The sequence below is a fragment of the Lissotriton helveticus genome, chromosome 9 (genome assembly GCF_964261635.1).
Source record: "Lissotriton helveticus chromosome 9, aLisHel1.1, whole genome shotgun sequence".
Lineage (NCBI taxonomy): Eukaryota > Metazoa > Chordata > Amphibia > Caudata > Salamandridae > Lissotriton > Lissotriton helveticus.
Window position 1 is genome coordinate 526622224 of NC_136070.1, and position 11727 is coordinate 526633950.

At 45.3% G+C, this 11727-nt stretch overlaps 1 pseudogene; it reads right to left on the reverse strand.

The window, feature by feature from the left end:
• Nucleotides 1-10101: 10101 nt before the first annotated feature.
• LOC144782818 (centromere protein P pseudogene) lies at nt 10102-11113 on the reverse strand (annotated as a pseudogene).
• Between the last annotated feature and the right edge of the window lie 614 nt (nt 11114-11727).

Genomic DNA, 11727 nt, shown 5'->3' on the forward strand with positions numbered 1-11727 from the left:
ATAGGTGCCTTCCGTGTGCTGAGATAAAGGAACTGAGTTCCAGAAGAAGGGGTCTTTAGAACTGAATCTCAAATCATTCATATTGGACCTCTTGAGAGTTTATGGTATGTGATATATGAGCTTCAGGGCAAGGATAAAGTGGACTGCTTAACTTTACGTTTGTTAAAGTGTGTGTATTCTCTTCCTAGTAAGGATTCAATATATTGCTTTGCCGCAATCGATACTGGAAATCACAATAGCCAGAACGAAAGGTCAAATTTGAAGAAGTGCAACAGTGTTAAACTCCAAGAACAAGTAATATGTGTAAAATAAATGGTGCTATTATTCACCTGTGAAATCATTGACATTTTAGCATCAATGACAGCACCCAGCTTGTCTTAACATTTTTAGAATGTATTGATGGGGGGCCTTGAACTGAGGATAGTCCGATGACAGAGAGCCCTACCTCAGAAAGTCTTCTTTCCCTGGATATGCCTGAGCTTTGCTAACATGGTCAATGCATTGATCGTCTTGGATTTTTGTAGCTTTATCATTTAAAAGATTGTTCACCCTGTACTTGTAGTTTTCATTCCCACAAGATAGGAACAACTACATTGGTATGTTCAAGAGTTTCGCTTCCTGGCCTATCCTTTTTAGAAGTTTGTTGGAGGCAGCACTTGTGAGTTCTTCCCAACACACTTTTGCTTTCTGGTTGGAGATGTTTCCTTGTGTTCCATATATCATAGGCATTTTCTACCATGGTTTAAGCTCTTGGCAGGGAATTTCAACTGGCCTTTGATAATTGGTTGGAGTGTTCTCCAACCCTTTCTGAATGAGAATCATGTTGTGGCGCTTTCTTGGAACCCTAAGAATGTTTCTTGTCATGTGGCGATGCTGTCTACTTTGACCTGCACTGTTCTTGATTCATGCACCACAGTGATGGCTCCATATTTCTACGCAAAAATAACTGGGCGTGAGTGTTTGATTGGTTCAGATGCTCCGTCCATCACCACCCCCTTTTGTACTGCTTTGTTCCCCATAAGTTGGCAGGGTATGCTCAGACGTGAGTCCCTTGCTCACTTTGCCACTAGATTCAAGCAAGCCTGGCTGAAGACGGCTGTAATGCCAGAAACCGGTCCTAGGAAGCTTGAATCTGGTCCAGGGAAGGCATGGCTTGGCAGTTCGGGCTGGACTGTTCCCATGAGGCACAGGGTCAGACTTATTTGCATATGGCCATGTCTGAACTGGGGTGGCAGAATGGGCTAAAGAACGGAGATGGATTAAACCCAGATCTGTTGACTGGGTGTGAGTGTTTGATTGGTTCAGAAGCTCCGTCCATCACCACCCCCTTTTGTACCGCTCCATATTTCTATGGGCACTTCACCATTCATCTAACTGTGATCTCAGCTCTTTTACTTATGTCCTTGATGCTGACCTTCCTGTATTATCCAGTGGAGAGGTGCTGATTGTTGAAGTTCTTGGTACCATTGTTGTGCTGCAGGCCAAATGATAGTTCTATATCAACAATGAATCACAAAGTATGGTGAAAGTAGACCGAACTGAAAGGCACAAGCCATAGATAGAGACCAGTCCCACAGGCAAGTTACCAACACCAAGCAACATGATCTGTAGTTTTGAGCTCCTAAAGCAGATGAACCAAAGCGGTGTTATAAATATGATGGACCCAGAGGTGATTGCAGGCCATGTGGTCCCAGATCAACTAGCAGTGAAACCTGCAGTGCTTTCGGCTAAGAGCAGCATTACAGAATCGATTGTCTCATCAAGGCACATTGACCCTCGCATTTAATATGGTAGGCATTTCAAACAAATGTAAGAAGGGCCTGTGTGCCTTACCATGACACATATGCTTATATTATGAGTGGCTGTGTGTTGTTTGTGATATTCATTGCAGATGATAAATAATGTTACCGTGAGATATGGTATTTATCGGGTGTGATAAATAGTACCTATTATATTGTGCATACAACATGAAAATGTTCATGCCTCTGTATTTATAGTGCACTTTTACCTTACTATAAATATCCTGGGATGCTGGTATTAATGCACCTGGAATTTACCTTGTGCATTAAAATAAGACAAACTCATAATTGAGATAAGTTCAGAAACAGTATGTGTAAATATTTAGTGGAGTAATCGTAATTTATAAAGCCACTGCTGATGAGGTCCACACTGTGCTCAAGTAGTGATAACAAGGTTCATATCGAACCAGGTGCCCATGCCCCATTAGGCTGAGAGGGTTTTAGCCCTCCCCCTATGTAGTAGATGAAGTAGCCCGGGCTGTAGAGCACACAGGCAGTTCGTCAGTTGTTGTGAGCTGGGGCTGGCAAGGGCTGATGACTCAGAACTTGGCCTCATCCAAAGTACTTCACAGGTCCTCAAACGACCATTTATCAGTTCACGGGTCTTCGGGTGCTACCGACCCCCCTATACCCACTCTTGTTATGCACTGTTGCAGCCAAAATGGGAGAAAGGATGAAAGGCTACCATTTACATTAAAATGTGGGCAAGCAGCACCTTAATATAAAGTCCTCAGCCATTGGCTTGGTTTGCTTGTAAGCTCCAAAACAGAAACTGAGCCCACTATCTGGTATATAATTTAGCATTTAAAATTGTGCCAAAGACTCATATTTCAAAAAGTATATTTATTTAACTTGTAAGCATTTTAATTAAGTACAGTAAAATGAGTTTCTGCATTGACTGACATTTATCAAAATGTACAAGTAGCAAACATAAACTTTGCAACATTGATGCCTGCGATGAGGATGCTATTAGCAGGGCCACTGGAATCATGCAATTTAAGCATTTTTCGAATAATTTTGCTTTGCTGCATATGCCACATAATCTTTAGTCTGCTTCATAATCTGTAGATATTGACAAAAACCATGGTTTCTATCTTAAACAGATCAAAGTTTGCTAAAAACATGGCGATATGTGTTCCTGCGCTCTGGAAGGCCCTACGCAAAGGTTGAATGGTCATATTTCAGTTGCTTAATGCTGTATTTAGATGTTACATTTGTATTAATTAGGTGAAATCTTTCAGAGGCAGTGTAACCATGTGTAAAAATGTCAAAATAACGAGGTAATACTATCACAAAATGTGCAGCATTACTGTGCATCATTTGCCTTTTCGTTACGCACAATTTAGTCAACACTGCTGCATAATTTGTTCCTACTCTGCCACGTAATTCCAGTGGCCCTGACTGGTAGGGAACCAAGAGGTTAGTCAGTTGTCATGTGAACCTCACTTAGATTTTTATAACATATGGAACAACATTAAAGTCTATTAAAATGTATAAAAGTGAGGTTTTTGTAGAGAGCACATCCTAACTCGATTTTTTTGAGGTGGTCTCAAAAGGGACAACAGAAAACATGGAGGGACAGTGAAATAAGATTATTGCCTATGGTAAACAGAGTTTGTCTAGCAGGTAAACTGTGTTTGAATCAATCAATCAATCAATCAATTAATTAATCAGAATTTATATAGTGTTGCTAATCAACCAATAGGGTATCCTGGTGCTTGCAGGTACTAAAAGCTCATTCGAACATTCTGGTCTTGAGAGCCCTTTAAAATTCTGGAAGAGAGATGATGGTCCAGAGCTGCATGGGGAGCCTGTTCCAGGTCTTTGCTGCGATTTAGGAAAAGGAGCGTCTTTTACTTCTGCTTCAGTCGATGTAGGACGTGTGGGCAAGTGATAGGGATGTGGGGCATAATCTTCTCAACAGTAGGTGGAAGTTCAAGTGGTGGTTAATGCAGGCAGGTTCTTGGTTGTGCAGACAGTCAATCAATAGGAGTATCAGAGGGAATCAAGGTAAGGCCGCCCCCCACTCAACCAAGTAACAACACAACAGAGCCATACCGAATAGAGACACCTACATAAAAGGACCCACAGCAAGGGTTTGATACACAATAATTCTTCTAAATCCCAAGGGTGTGTAAACTGACACCAAGCCCTGAGGTCCAGGTGTATTTTCAATTAAAAACATTACTACAGGTAAAATCACACTCAAACAACAGAAAAACTGAGCAAAGAGAGAGTGCCTCATGGTAGCACCACCCGAGGTAGTTCCTGGATAACAAGTACCAGTTTACCCGCTTCTCATCATCGGCCCTCTCTCTTTGTAGTGTGTGAAAAAGAAAGCAAAAGTGTGTTGAATTCCTAAATAACAATCGTGCAGTGCAGCAATAGTGAATGTGACCAAAATATACACTATTCAATGGCTGAAAATGTGTATGTGCACCACGAACCCCAAGGAGAACCAGTGCATCCGGTTCCCAATGTTTAAAAACTGGTGAGGCTTGCTGGCTATCCAACTTTATTCCACTGCTGCAAGCCTCCCCGGCTAAAAATGGTTAATACTGCACCATAATCATTTTCTTAATGCCAACATGTTTCGTTGCTCAGAAAGTTCCAGCAACTTCGTCAGGGCAAAATGGGGTTCACTTCCCTTTATATTCACACTCATTCACATGTTGGCATTCACAATGACTAGCTCTGCAGCCAATCCAGTCAGAACAATCAACAACTCATTGAATATAGATATTTTCCCAAAGGAACTCTAGGGCCAGATGTATGTAATTTTATTGTACCGATTCTAAAATACAGAGTCATACCGAATCGATATTTCAGAATCGGAAAATGAGATGTAGCAAAAAAAATCGGTAAAAATTACCGATTCGGAATCACTCGGTATTTGAAATCGGTATTTACCGAATCGGTATATACAGACTCGGTAAAATCCATACATTCCAACGGGCCCATGGCCCATAGGAATGAATGGGTATTACCGAATCGGTAAATACCGATTCGGTAAATACCGAATCGGTAAATACCGAATCGGAAATTTGAAATTGACAAACATGTGAGCCTGTGAACCAATCAGGGACTCCAACCACACCCAAACCCAAAAGTACTGGGGAATCAACCAATCAGAATCAAGCACCCCTCCCCAGTACCTGGGACTGGCCACGCCCATGCAGGTGCAGAAACCAACAGTCAGGAGAGCAGGAGGACAGACTGAGGAGCAGGCTTCCCTGAGCTCACCTGCACAGCACTATGGAGAGTCAGGATGCACAGAGGGATGCTGCTGAGCGCAAAAGAAAGATAAAATTCAGCCCTGAGGAACTGCAGGTGCTTGTTGCAGAGGTTGTCAGACATTACAGCAAGATCTTTGGGAAACAATCACTGCATGTTGCTGAGTCCATCAAGCGCACAACCTGGATTGAGATACAAGGCAAGGTAAATGCCATTGGTGTCACCCACCGTGAAATAGACGATCTGAAAAAACGGTGGTATGATCTCCGCATCATCACCAAGAAGAAACTAGCTGCCCACCGCAAGGAAGCTGCAGCAACAGGGGGAGGAAGAAACCGAACACCACGACTCACCGACATAGAGGAGCTGGTGGAATCCACCCTTGAGCCTGAATCCATCCACGGCATCAGGGACGCTGACAGCTCTGCAAGAGCTGCAAAGAAACAAGGTAAGATGCCAGTACATTGTCATTAACCCACATACCTATTCCCCTTACACACTCTGTGTGCCTACATCATACTCCAGACCAGGTTTTACCAATGTCCTGCAATGCATAATGGGAAATGTAGTCATAGGTAGATACCTCTATGCAGTCAGCATGCCATGCAGCAAGGGATGCTGAAGACTACTAGCATAAGCAAATGAGGGACAGGCAAATGTGCTATAGTAGTGTGTTTAATCAAGAGACACAGGTGAACCACTCCACTGATACAATGTCCATATCTGTCCACAGGGGAGTCATCAAGCAGCGCAGCAAAGGATAGGGAGAAGAGGAGGGAAGAAGCTGGACCCAGCACAGGACACGGAGGGAAGGACAAAGAGCAGGCAGCCAAGTCACCTGAGGAGCCAACACCACCACAGCCACAGTCCCCTCTGTTATTTGGGAGTCAGGAGTCAGGAGCGGCTGCACAGTCCCCCACCCCCACAACTCCGTCCCCAGTGCTGGAAAGGGCAAGGCGCCTTGATGTGCCTCCTCCCCGCATACTGGAAACATCAGAGGAGCAAGAGGATGAGGGTGACACGGCCATCAACCCACAGGATTCCGCTGACGCTGAGCAGCTGCCCACTCCCAGAGCTGTGCGGGCCAGTGTCCGAGGACGAAGGCCACAGGAGGCAGATGAAGTGCGTCAAGATCAGGGGGTCTTCTGCGGACTGGAGGCCACCATGGTCAAAGTTCAGCGCCTGCAGGCGAAAGCAATGATGGGGGTTCAGAAGCAGGCACGCACCACCAACAACAAGCTGGATGAAATAGGCAGGGGCATTGGAGACATTTCAGAGAGTATGCAGTCAATGGCATCTGGCATTTCCGACATCACACAGTGCATGACTGTCCTGTGCGACAAGTTGGACAGGGACCATTTGGAGAGACGCAAGGCTCGTGTAGATGTGCGGCAGCAGACAAAAGCCCTGAACCGATTTGCAACTGCAACCACCCTGCTGTGCAGACGGTCAGTGGCAATGCAGGATGCCATTGTGCAGTGCTGCACCAATTTATCAGTGGGAATGGCCAGAGTGACCTCTGCTATGGAGCTCATGCTCGCACAACAGACTGCCACTCGAGGCGACACATGTGTGGGTGAAAGTGAGGAGTCCACCAGCAGGAGTGGCGCAAGCACTCCTGTACAAGAAATACGTAGGAGCGGCAGGTGTCATGCTACTGACACAGGCCACACCGAGAACATTCACACCCAGCCACAGCAGTCCCACCCTGTTGTCCGTGGCCGTAAACATTGACTATGCCCTCCACCCAAGGAACAGGTCACGGTGGTGTTAACCGTGACAACACAGTCATGGACATTTATATATCGTGTTCAAAAAGTGTGATATCATTGCACTTGCGTAGTGAAAATTAAACTACGTGTGTCATGACCTTTGCCTGTCTGTGTCTCATTACTCACTCAGAAATATTGCTGTGTGACCTCTGCCCGTCTCAGTCTCCCATCTGTCGCTGCTGCTGCTACTGTACCATGGGGCTCTGCCAGTTCTGTGTCATCATCAATGTCCTCATGATGTGTGATCTCCACCTCTGTGCCTTCCTTGGTGGCGAGATTGTGTAACATTGCACAGGTCGCAATGATTTTGCAGCACAGGATTGGGGTGTACTGGCGTGCCCCTCCACACTTGTGGAGGCAGCGAAACCTGCTCTTTAGGAGTCCAAATGTGCGCTCCACAACGTTGCGTGTAGATCTGTGAGCCACATTGTACCGCCTTTCACTCCTGGTGGATGGGTTGAGGTAGGGGGTGAGCACAAAGGACCGCAGGGCATATGCACTGTCGCCTAGGGGGAGAAAGATTAACATTACTTGCATGTACATGATACATTAATCTGCTGTGAGTATCAGGGTGTGTCAAATGCATTTACCTAGCAGGTATCCGTTTCCAAATTCTCCGGCAACTAGGCGTGTGTATATTCCACTATTCTGGAATATGTACGAATCATGGGTACTTCCAGGGAACTTCGCAACGATGTCTGTGATGATGTTGCCAGCATTGCATATGACCTGTACATTGATGGAGTGCGTTGACTTGCGGTTTCTGTATATGCGTTCTGTGGCTGCAGGTGGACAGAGTGGTACGTGGGTTCCATCAATGCAGCCTATCACGTGAGGGAAGTGTGCCAGTTGATAGAAATCAGTCTTGGTTTTTGAAAGTTCCGCAGGTGTATCAGGAAATGAAATGTAATGCTCCATCCTCTGCATCATGGCGTCAAGGAACCTCCTGAAGAAGCGGGACAGGCAGCTCTGGGACACACCACCCACTGCAGCTATCACACTCTGGTAGCTCCCGGAGGCAAGCAGGTGTAAGCTACACAGCACCTACACATGGGGTGGGATGGCGTGGGCCCTGTGTGTTGGGTGCTCCAGGAGTGGGTGCAGGTCCCTGATCAAGTCCTGGATGGTTTGGGGATGTAGCCTGTACCTCTGGAGTATTTCAGGCTCTGTCAGTTGGAACAGTGTTATCCTCTGCCTGTACACTTGTTCCTCCCTTTGCCATTCCCTCTCTTCTGCTGCCTGTAGTCGTTGCCGCCTTGCAATGACGTAGAAAGCCGCCATTATGGTTCCACAGTTGCATTTTGGGACTCTTTTTATGGCCTTCACCTGATTACCACCTGCATTCAATCCATGGTAAATACCGACTCATAAATACCGAATTTCCGTGTATTCGGTATTTTTTGGCTTTCCTACATCTCCTTGTCCATTTTTTACCGTTTCTTATTTACCGACTCGGTAAATATGAATTCGGTAAATTCCGCCTCGGTAAGAATACCGACTCTTATTTACCGAGTCGGAATTATACCGACTCATATTTACCGATTCGGTATATTTTCGGCTCCTACATCTCATTTCATTTATACCGGTCGTAACGGACGAAATTACCGAATTACGGCCGTTACCGACTGGTATTTGGCTACCTACATCTGGCCCTAAATGATTTACACAAAATCCTCCCTAAACCAAACAGACTTTGAGCCAAGCGATTCTTCTAACCACTGGCCAATAACAGAGTGTTTTTAGGCAAGAAGATAGAACGATTGAAAGATCTGCCTCAAAAGGTATACCTACATTTAACAAGCATTTGCAATGCAATAGGTCTCGCATTAGGAAAGTTTGAGCTATTGGTATTGTAAATGGCAAAGTTTTTATATATGTTTTTTTTTTTAAATAGCTAAATTAATAGCTTTGTCATTTACAATGCCAATAGTTATAACTTTCGCAAATGTGATACCTATAGCATTTGTAATGCAATATGTTTTGTATTTACATGACTTAGATGTATTGATATTACAAATAACAATGGCGTTAAATTTTTTTTAAATAACTAATACTTAAATAGAAGTTATTGTCACACCGTTCTCCCTCCACTCACCCAGTGGTCACATGAGCACACCGCTCACTCTGCACTCAGTGATCACTGTGCACTCACAATGTACTTGCGCTGTTCACCATGTACATCAACCTGCAGTCATACAAGCACACTACTCACCCTGCACTCATGTGACACTTCACTCACCTGTCCCCCTCACTGCTCACTCTGCAATGTCACTCAAACAAGCCCATCACCAACCATACATTTATTCGTCCCACTCTGCACTTACATCCTCACCCAAATTCATATGGGGCCATATGCATCACCACATTTTCCCATAGACACAGAATGGGCAAACCCCTTTGATGCATGTGGCACTAAGTCACCTCACTCCCCCTGCAGTCACTCCTCTCACCTTTGAGTCGCACTATTGCATGGCTCACCGTGCACTCACATGGGCACTCCTGCCACCCACACAGACCAGAGGGTTAATGTGCTTGCAACAAAGAACATGTATCATTGAAATGAAAGAACTGAGTGTGAGTAAACAATGAGTAGCCCTATAAAAAAATTAAATGTTTGTCAGAAAGGGGCTATTGAGCGATGAGGTGCATTGTTTGCGAGTGGTAGTGAGGGAATTTGTGGAGGGAATGGGGAGGGGGCGGCAAAATAAAATGTTGCACTGTGTGTAACCAGTGCTAGGGCCAGCCCTGGCTGGGAGTCTTAGCCCCCCTCCCACCCGAAGTTTGGGTCTAGCTGTACCCTGGGTCTCAGCAACCACTATTTGATATGAACCACCAGCAAATACCAAGCACAATGTTCTCAATCCACCCAGTCACTGGTCAATAGTAGAATCCAAGCAATTAATGGATGTCTCGATGACTAAAGAGCGACGAGGCGAGCTAGATAGTAAAAATGTACTACATCGATGGTGTATCACAACAGAAAATTCAAGCAGAATTCATGTGTTCTCTTTTTAGCAATCTGCTGCCGGTTCTAAAACTCCATTTATAATCTTACATTAATAACTGCATTACTTTGTATTATTGTATTTTTATGACTATTATTATTATATGTCGTATTATATATTTTGTATAATTCTATTTTATATTATTCTTTTTGAAAATTAATAAAAACAATTTGAAAAAATAAATAATAACTGCCTTTATTGGTTTTGCCATAAATGTAATTTCTTTTTAACTATGCGAGGCTAGTAGGTGGTGCCACAGTTGTAAATATAAGCTGTTAATGGGGGGGGGTTAAATATTTGAAATTAAGATTCCAAAACGTTTATTCCAACATAGCGAATGCTTGTATGAGTTTGTCAATGGCTGTGTCAATCCTGTACACTTTCAACAATGTTCTGAAAGCTGCAGGGGCGCGTTCTACAACTTTCTTCTGGTCAAGTGCAAGAGCTTGCTCGGGGATTTTAGTCAAAAGGTCCAATACTGGAGTCACTGTCCCCTCTTCACCGACATAGATTTGCCAGACAATTATTAATTCACTCCCGAGTAGCTGTGGATTGGTTACAACCATGTGATCTGCAGACGATCCTTCTGGCAGCCGGTTAAGGACAGGATACCGTTCCTTGAAACGACGAAAAGTGTTTTTACGACGCATACAGCATTCAGAGAATGCCGAGAAAGCACGAAAGAAAAGCAATAGGTTTTTCTTCTCTTCTATTGCGGATACAAATGTCCTTAGCTCGGAATCACCTTCAGAGTCAAGAATTAGGATGTTTAAATCTGTAACAACAGCCGTAGTGTCATTTTGGAGATTGCAAAGGAGCTCAAACTCGAGGGTAAAAGACAGGCAGCCGCAATTCCCTGCTAGCGTGTACTTGTGCAAGGTTTGGCTGTCGTTTCTTTCTGCTGATTTCCTCGAGTATTCTGTGAATTCAGTGCCTGTCAGCTCTTTGAGGTAGGCCAGCTCCAACTCCAACACTTCAAGCTCTCCCTCCAGATCTGTTGCATTTTGAAGCTCTCCCTCCAGATCGGCTGCATTTTGATTCGTTTTAAGCGGAGTCATCGGAAGGTGTTCACCCTCGTGATGCGTGAATTTCTCTTGGCTGCGGAACTTTTCTGTTAGCTGGTGGATTTCATCCTCCAAGGACCGGATTTCATCCTCATACTGGCGCAACATTCCAATGGTCAACTCTAAAGCGCAAATATTTCAGAGCCTGTACTTAACTCGTGGGCTTTCACGTACAATGGCGCTGCTTTCAAAAAGTGAGGGAAACACAACAGTCATCATAGATAAAGACAAGGGACTACGCGAAAAACAAGGTTTTCAATCCCGGGCGGAAGTCAGGCAGGCCGGGGGCGGGACGTGAAGACACACCGGAAGCCCGGGCGGGCTCCCGTGAGGTGAGAGAGCCTCGCACGCACAGAAGGAAGAGACCGCCGCCGCCTGCAACGAGCCCTCGCCTGAAGACAAGTACCGGTGAGTGGGGGCCTTTACTGAGCTGCGAGGGCGGGGGGCATGTGTGTGTGCGTGGGGCGGCGGGGGGCTCTGTATGTGTGTGAGCCTGCGTGTGTGTATGTGTCTTGGAGTCTGTGTGTATGCGTGCGTGTGTGTATGCGTGTGTGATGACTGCGGGGGGGAGGGAGAGAGTGTGTGCGAGCGAGTGTCTCTGTGTGTGTATGCGCATGCATGCATGTGTGTATGTGTGGGGATGTGCACGGCGCGGGAATTCTTGTGAATGTGGACGGAGCCGACGTGCGCGTGCAAGCAGCTGAATCCAGCCGGGGAGAAGCGCGTGCACCTTCTCGTCCGTCCTTCCCTCCAGACAGGTGACTATACGTCTCCGTCCCTGGAAGGCATCCTTTGGATGCTTATTCCAGGGCGAGACCTAAAAAATATATATCCTGCTTTCCTTCCAAAACAG